Source organism: Syngnathus scovelli, chromosome 17 (genome assembly GCF_024217435.2).
Source record: "Syngnathus scovelli strain Florida chromosome 17, RoL_Ssco_1.2, whole genome shotgun sequence".
Classification (NCBI taxonomy): Eukaryota; Metazoa; Chordata; class Actinopteri; order Syngnathiformes; family Syngnathidae; genus Syngnathus; species Syngnathus scovelli.
This window is the reverse complement of record NC_090863.1, coordinates 3,298,987-3,306,863: the sequence shown is the minus strand read 5'-3', so window position 1 is coordinate 3,306,863 and position 7,877 is coordinate 3,298,987. Positions and strand designations below refer to the sequence as shown.

The 7,877-nt window shown below is 46.9% G+C and overlaps 1 long non-coding RNA gene across 1 annotated transcript; it reads right to left on the bottom strand.

Annotated features, from left to right (window-relative positions):
- Positions 1–220: 220 nt before the first annotated feature.
- On the bottom strand, positions 221–1,797 carry LOC137839615 (uncharacterized). Its single transcript, XR_011085626.1, has 2 exons — positions 1,337–1,797; positions 221–1,233 (listed from the first exon to the last, which is right to left on the bottom strand). It is a non-coding gene; the product is annotated as an uncharacterized lncRNA (long non-coding RNA).
- Positions 1,798–7,877: the final 6,080 nt, after the last annotated feature.

The following is a 7,877-nucleotide window of genomic DNA, read 5'->3' as shown; positions in this document are numbered from 1 at the left end:
TCTCCTGCGCAGAAGGGCGCACCCCAGACACAGCAAGTGTGGCTGAGATTCGCGCTCTGCTCTGAGTTTTGCCGAGCTTTTTATTGAGAAAGAAACAATTGGGCAAGTGTACATGATCGGGTAGGTTCACAGGCAGGAAATACATTCCATAGTTATATCTCATTACCACAGAACAAAGGGGATACTCTCGTGGACGGAGCAGTATTGGACGTCTCATGACTATTAGCTTAACAAAAACGTAGTCTTTAGTGGCCCTGGGAATACATCCCGGTGTCGTACTCATGACTTCAACTTAAATGAGACCTCTGTCTGCTTCAGCCATCCCATGACAATCTCATGATCTGAACATGTCTAGCTAACTATGGGGCTTATTGTATAGCGCGGCTAATGACTCCAGTCATTAGCCGGCCATATGCCCCCAAATCATTTTCACAAGGCTAGATGGTCACATACTGCGGAGAGTCTTGCACACAAAAGTAGATACATAGAATCCAATGATAAAAAGTATATCATTTCCAACATTCCCTCCTGTTTTTAACATTGGAATTCATGGGAAAACAAAACATCAACTAATAACTACATATGTGTATAAATGAGTATATGCTTACACAATATAGTATAGTACCATCAAAAAGCATGAAAATTTACATTCCAGAGTTTATCAGAACTACAGCTCTCCATTCGGCTTTGGCTGAGTTCGTCATAATGGAATGTTTTTTGTTTTTTTTTTTTTTTCTTTTTTTTCTTTTGGATCATCAATAGGAAGAAAAATAGACAGGTAGGTGATTTACGCAAGGTGGTCCCACTCATCTTGTTCACGCTGGACCAACATGATATTCTGGACAGCAAACGCTGATGTCAACATTTTAGTCATCATGTGACGAATACAAGGTATGATGCACGATGTAAAAATACAGAGAAATAACAGTATGGCAACTAAAACAATTGCAACCTTCAAGAGAAGTTGCCTCCAATCACCGTAAAACAGCCACCAAAAGGGATGGGCATCCTTGGCTGGAGCTTCATCTTGGGACATAGCCTTACGGAGGTTCCGAAGTCCTTGTAGCGCATATTCGATGTGGGTGTCATTTTCTCCTGGGATGTAGGTACAACAGGAAGTACCAACTATTTCACACACACCTCCTTTTTCGGCAGTCAGGAGGTCCAAAACCATTCGGGACTGTAGTGCCATTATTTTCAGAGCCTGCAGCTCTGTCTGGTAACCTGTAAGGGCTTCAAGAGTAAAATTGGCAAAGCTCTTCAACCTGTAGTCCATGGTTTCTATTCTGAGAATAGTTTTAGCCACACCCGCCTGTGGAAAGAGTGTGAGCGCCACCTTTTGTCCTGTGCTCCAAAGCTTGTATTCATCTGGTACGTCTGAGCCCCAGACACTGTCGTAGGGATGGAAGGTGGGAGCCACAGCTGCACGGGTCTTTCGTTGATGATGTTCCTGAAAATGTGTCAGACTGAGGAACACAGTGTGATCTGACACATATACGGGGGCACATGTGCCATCCCATCGTGCGGGAAGGGTTGCGTAGCCTCGGCGACCACAGAGCCACCATCCGATGATAGAATGGGGATTTTCGCCTCCTGCTAGGATTTGTCTGATTGCTACTGTGGTATTCATCGAGGTCTCGCTGGTACCTTCTAGAAGTGCGGTGGTGATGCAGCGCTTTGTATCTCCCACCTTTATTCCATCAACACGTCTTCGTCGGAAACACAAGGGATGTGAGATGGCTTTACTCACTTCGAGAGTCACTGGAGCGGGTGTGACAACAGAACTTTTTGCCACTATTGTGAATGGCCTGGAGATGTTGTAACAGGGATGTCTGCATGTGGTATATCTGGGTTTATCGTTATATACTTTGTCAACAGTTCGGTCGTCATTCTCTTGATTCGGGTGGGAGTTCCCCTTTCCCCTTGGGGACCCTGGACACTCCATGTCATCGGCAAGCATGCTACAGCCACAGCACAGACATGCACTCCTCTGAGTGCCATTTTCTGTTCAGTTCCACAGAGCCACTTGAACCCCCAGGGAGCTAAATGGTCAGGATTCTTAGATCTTCACCGGTTTGAGACTGATGCCAAACTATAATTGACACCCCCTTTGTAGCCAGACTTCGTCCTGACCGGGGCCTAGGGGCCAAGCACTCTCTGCAGTTTACAGTGGCTGAGATGTATCCAGCTGGGTCTTTCTGCAATCTTGACAGCGGTGGGTGTGGCGAGTAGGACTTGGAATGGTCCCTCCCACCGGGGTGAAGACCACGTCTTTCTCTTGATTACTTTGATGAAGACCCAGTCGCCTGGTTTCGCAGAGTCATCCTGTGGGGATAAAGGAGTGGAGGGCAGTAAATTTGCATTTGAGACTTCTTTCATTTGCATGGTTTTGATCATGTAGTCAGCTAAAGTTAGCTCTTCTGTGGCTATGTCTAGATCATGTGAGAACAGAGGGAGCCTGTATGCTCTGCCATGAATGATCTCATAAGGGGTTAAACCCTTGCTACAGGGCGTAATCCTCATATAGAGTTTTACCAAATCTAGACATTCGGGCCATGGTCTTCCTGTTTCTGCCATGCATTTGGTTAGTCTATTTTTAATTGTTCCATTGGTCCTTTCAACAAGGCCAGCACTCGATGGATGATAGGAACAATGATTTTTTAATGTAATCTGCAAATGTTCAGCCATTTTATTAGACTTAGACTTAGACTTAGACTCAACTTTATTAATTAATGACTGAATTGACAAAATGTGGCCCATTGTCGCTGTAAATGGTCTCTGGGATTCCATAGTTGGGAATGATGGTCTTGCAGATAGCCTTTGCTACTGTTATAGCATCTGCATTTTTTGCTGGGACTATTTCTGTCCACCTTGAAAAGGAATTGATTAGGACTAAACAGTATTTGTACAATCCACACCTGTTTAGTTCTATGAAGTCCATATGCAACATTTGAAACGGGTATGTTGGTTCCGGGAATTTTCCTCTTTTTGGCCTTACGTTCCCTTGTGGATTATTTCTTATGCATACTTCACATGCTCTACAAAAAAGTTTTGAGTACAAATTGAAACCATATGTTGTAAAGTGTTGTGATATTAGCTCCTGCATCCCCCCTGTCGACACATGAGTACTTCCATGTGTCGAAATCGCAGCTGCTTTAAAAAGGGATTTAGGGAGAACAGGCTTATCATTTACAATGTATATGTCTTTGTCTGTCAGTTGTGCTCCTTTAGCTATCCACATTTTCTGTTCCTGTTTAGGGGCTAAATGTTGCATATCATGCAGAATCTGTGTATTTATTAGTTCCTCCTTATCTGATGGCAAGCTCAGATCTGTACATGGTGAAACTTTCATTGTGACATGTAATTTGGTGTACTGCATTTCATCTTGTAAATCAGAAATACTGGTTTTTGCAAATTTGATCAGATCTGCAGTTTCTCGGTCACAGAGGGAGTGTGGGAAATCAAGTGAATAGTAAACGGCTTCATCATCCTCTGTGAGTAAGAGGTGTGGCACTCTGGCTGCTGTCATCCCATCTTTTAGTGGGAACACAGCTATGCCCAGGGCTGACATTAAGTCCCTTCCCAGGAGATTTACAGGACAGTGTGGTGAATAGACAACTGGTGCTGAAATCACGCTGCCTGTTTCTGGATCTTTAACCTTTAGTGGTAGGGTCATGTGTTCCAAGTATGTCTGACCATTAGCTGTTTTGACCCAAATTGACTGTTTTCCAGTGGTCAGGCCCTTAACTTTGTGTCTTAAAACTGATGTACAGGCGCCGGAATCACACAAAAAGGTTACTTTTTGTTCATTAACAATTAAATCTATTAATGGTTTTTCTTTTAAGTGACTCAATGATTCGACTGCTGTAAAAACATCCAAGAGATCATGCCTGTCTTCAACATTTAGTCATGCGCTCTGTTCTGGCCGCGGTCCTTTTTTCTTTTTAGGACATTCTTTGGCCCAGTGGCCTTTTTCTCCACAATGCCAGCAGGCATTGGGGTCGCCAGACCAGCGGGGAGGATTCTTGGAAGCTGATCCTCTACCTCTCCCCCTGAAATTTCCTCTGCGTCCACCTCGGCCTCGATAGGGCAGGTGGTTCTGATAGAAGAATTCTGATTCTTCCACGCAGTCCGAGTCTTCCCAAAACACTCCAGCTGACCCTGTTGGAGTTTTAGGTTTTTTTTACAATTTTAGCAGCATGTCTAGCCCATTGCATTACAGTGGAAACACTAGCTGTGTCTACCTCTACATTGTGTTTCCGAATCCATTCACTGATTTTGGATTCCATTCCATTTAAAAGGGCATTTTTTAATTGCTGTTGGTAGGGGCCTGCGTCTTGGTCGTCTGCGGGAATTCCACTGTGAACTCTAAATTCTTTTTCAAATCTCACTCTAAAGTCATCAACATCCTCACCCAATTTTTGTTTTATCCCTGCCAAACGTCCATAATCAGCTCTTCTCCTAAATGTTGTTCTACATCGGTTCCATAAAGCGTTTAATTGAGCCAAATATGGACCTCTTAATTGTCCATCATTTGGGTATTGAAAAACTTCCCCTTGATTAGTTCTACCTGTGTAATCTCCCCTCACTCTTCCCCATAAACGAGGGATGGAGCACTGGAAAGCTTCTCCTGCCTCCCTACCATTTAATCTATATGAGTGTATTACTCCTTCCATGTCTCTGATCCAGGATTCTACATCCTCTTGTGGATCAGGGATTCCCTCAACAGCTTCTCTGCACTCTCTGTTTGACCAAGGTCGAAACACGTACATGTGTTGATTATTTGGTCCGTCGGCATTTGGATTAGGGACCTGAATCATGGGATAATTGCCCATTATCGGGTCGTCACCTTCCTCGTCTGAGTATTTGTCGCGTGTTAGTTCAGTCATTTTGTCTGGGACAGCCTGCGGCTGGACTGTCATTCGTCTTGTCTTTTGTCTAGTGTGCTGAGAAACCGGAGAATAGGGTGGGGGCACACTGGCTTCAGCTCTAGCTGCGGCCTGTAATTCCCTCGAGGGATATAGACTGGAATGCTCAGGTTGTGCTTGAACTGCTTCTCCATTCACTCCGTCAAGTCCTTGTGGTGCCACGTCATTTTGTCTCTGTCTTTGTCCTCCTTGTCCTTCATTGTCCTCTGGCTTGACAAAACAAATTGTACCAGTCATTTTATTTTGCTGTGCTTTTCGGTCCTCTCTAGCTTTTAGTCCAGCTATGCGTCGTTTTTCAGCCTCTTTTAACCATAACTTCGCACATCCCAATTCTTTTTCCTTTTCTTCTTTTTTCTTTCCTTTTTTCATGATCACACTAGCCTCAAGTTTGGCAACTACATTTTTCCACTGATCTACTTTAAGGTGACCAGTCACACCATACTTTTTGTTCCATTTTGTCAACCATTCGATACTGTCTGGAAAGTTATTTAACATATACTTTTCATCTCCTGATACCTTGTCAGTAACACTTTGACGGCCCCCCATTTTAATCAATTTGGTCCAACTGTCAAATCCTAGGGATTTCTAAAGTTGGAATGTTTCTTTAGTGGGATAACAACTTTCTGTGGTAATTCCTGCTTCGACCAGTTTACTGGTGAGGAATTCTTGCCTGTGCTTCCACAGAAATTCGTTATTTCTTCCCACTATGTTACATGCAGCACAATACCGAGTGATACGTGCTACCATTCACACCACGGAATTTTCTTAACACAACGAGGTGTATTTACGTCTACAAGTACATCTGTAGACCGAATCCCTATTATTTGGAATTCACAACAAGGACTCCGCCGCCCTTACCCGGGTACCCTTTTTCTGGGGACTGAAATACCCCAACCACGCGGCCAACGAAGAGATCTCACCAAGTCTCCGAGAGATTCCTCTTGAAGATTCCGTCAATCGTCACCGCCGAGAGGTGCTGAACTGGACTTCGCCGGCCTGGTGGATGAACGTCGCTCCCCAGGGCTTTCTTCAGGCGTCCTTTGACCCCTGCCGTGCACGGATTCAGCGTCTTCAACACTCCTCGGATCAGCGAGCAGATTTTCAGGAAATCCCGGACGAGCCCCCAAAAATGTTGGGTTGACAACATTTATCTGAAATCAATCTCGGAGACGGTAGGTCTTTCTTGGCTTAGCGTTTTCTCCTGCGCAGAAGGGCGCACCCCAGACACAGCAAGTGTGGCTGAGATTCGCGCTCTGCTCTGAGTTTTGCCGAGCTTTTTATTGAGAAAGAAACAATTGGGCAAGTGTACATGATCGGGTAGGTTCACAGGCAGGAAATACATTCCATAGTTATATCTCATTACCACAGAACAAAGGGGATACTCTCGTGGACGGAGCAGTATTGGACGTCTCATGACTATTAGCTTAACAAAAACGTAGTCTTTAGTGGCCCTGGGAATACATCCCGGTGTCGTACTCATGACTTCAACTTAAATGAGACCTCTGTCTGCTTCAGCCATCCCATGACAATCTCATGATCTGAACATGTCTAGCTAACTATGGGGCTTATTGTATAGCGCGGCTAATGACTCCAGTCATTAGCCGGCCATATGCCCCCAAATCATTTTCACAAGGCTAGATGGTCACATACTGCGGAGAGTCCATCCATCCATCCATCCATCTTCTTCCGCTTATCCGGGGTCGGGTCGCGGGGGCAACAGCTTCAGGAGGGACTCCCAGACTTCCCTCTCCCCAGCCACTTCATCCAGCTCATCCCGGGGGATCCCAAGGCGTTCCCAGGCCAGCTGAGAGACATAGTCTCTCCAGCGCGTCCTGGGTCGTCCCCGGGGTCTCCTACCGGTGGGACATGCCCGGAACACCTCCCCAGGGAGGCGTCCAGGAGGCATCCTGATAAGATGCCCGAGCCACCTCATCTGGCTCCTCTCAACGTGGAGGAGTAGCGACTCTACTCCGAGTCTCTCCCGGATGACCGAGCTTCTCACCCTATCTCTAAGGGAGAGCCCGGACATCCTGCGGAGAAAACTCATTTCGGCCGCTTGTATCCGAGATCTCGTTCTTTCGGTCACGACCCATAGCTCGTGACCATAGGTGAGGGTAGGAGCGTAAATCGACCGGTAAATTGAGAGCTTTGCCTTTTGGCTCAGCTCTCTCTTCACCACAACGGACCGGTACAGGGTCCGCATTACTGCCGACGCTGCACCGATCCGCCTGTCGATCTCACGCTCCATCCTCCCCTCACTCGTGAACAAGACTCCAAGATACTTGAACTCCTACACTTGGGGCAGGATCTCATCCCCGATCCGGAGAGGGCATTCCACCCTTTTCCGATCGAGGACCATGGACTCGGATTTGGAGGTGCTGACCCTCATCCCGACCGCTTCGCACTCGGCTGCGAACCGTTCCAGCGAGAGCTGGAGATCACGGCCTGAAGAAGCCAACAGCACCACGTCATCTGCAAAAAGCAGAGACGCGATGCTGAGGTCCCCAAACCGGACCCCCTCAACGCCTCGGCTGCGCCTAGAAATTCTGTCCATAAAAATTATGAACAGAATTGGTGACAAAGGGCAGCCTTGGCGGAGTCCAACCCTCACTGGGAACGAATCCGACTTACTGCCGGAAATGCGGACCAGACTCTGGCATCGGTGATACAGGGACCGAACCGCCCTTATCAGTTGGCTCGGCACCCCGTACTCCCGAAGCACCCTCCACAGAACCTCCCGAGGGACACGGTCGAACGCCTTCTCCAAGTCCACAAAACACATGTGGACTGGTTGGGCAAACTCCCATGCACCCTCGAGGATCCTGCCGAGGGTGTAGAGCTGGTCCACTGTTCCACGGCCAGGACGAAAGCCACACTGCTCCTCCTGAATCCGAGGTTCGACCTCCCGACGGACCCTCCTCTCCAGCACCCCTGAATAGACCTTACCAG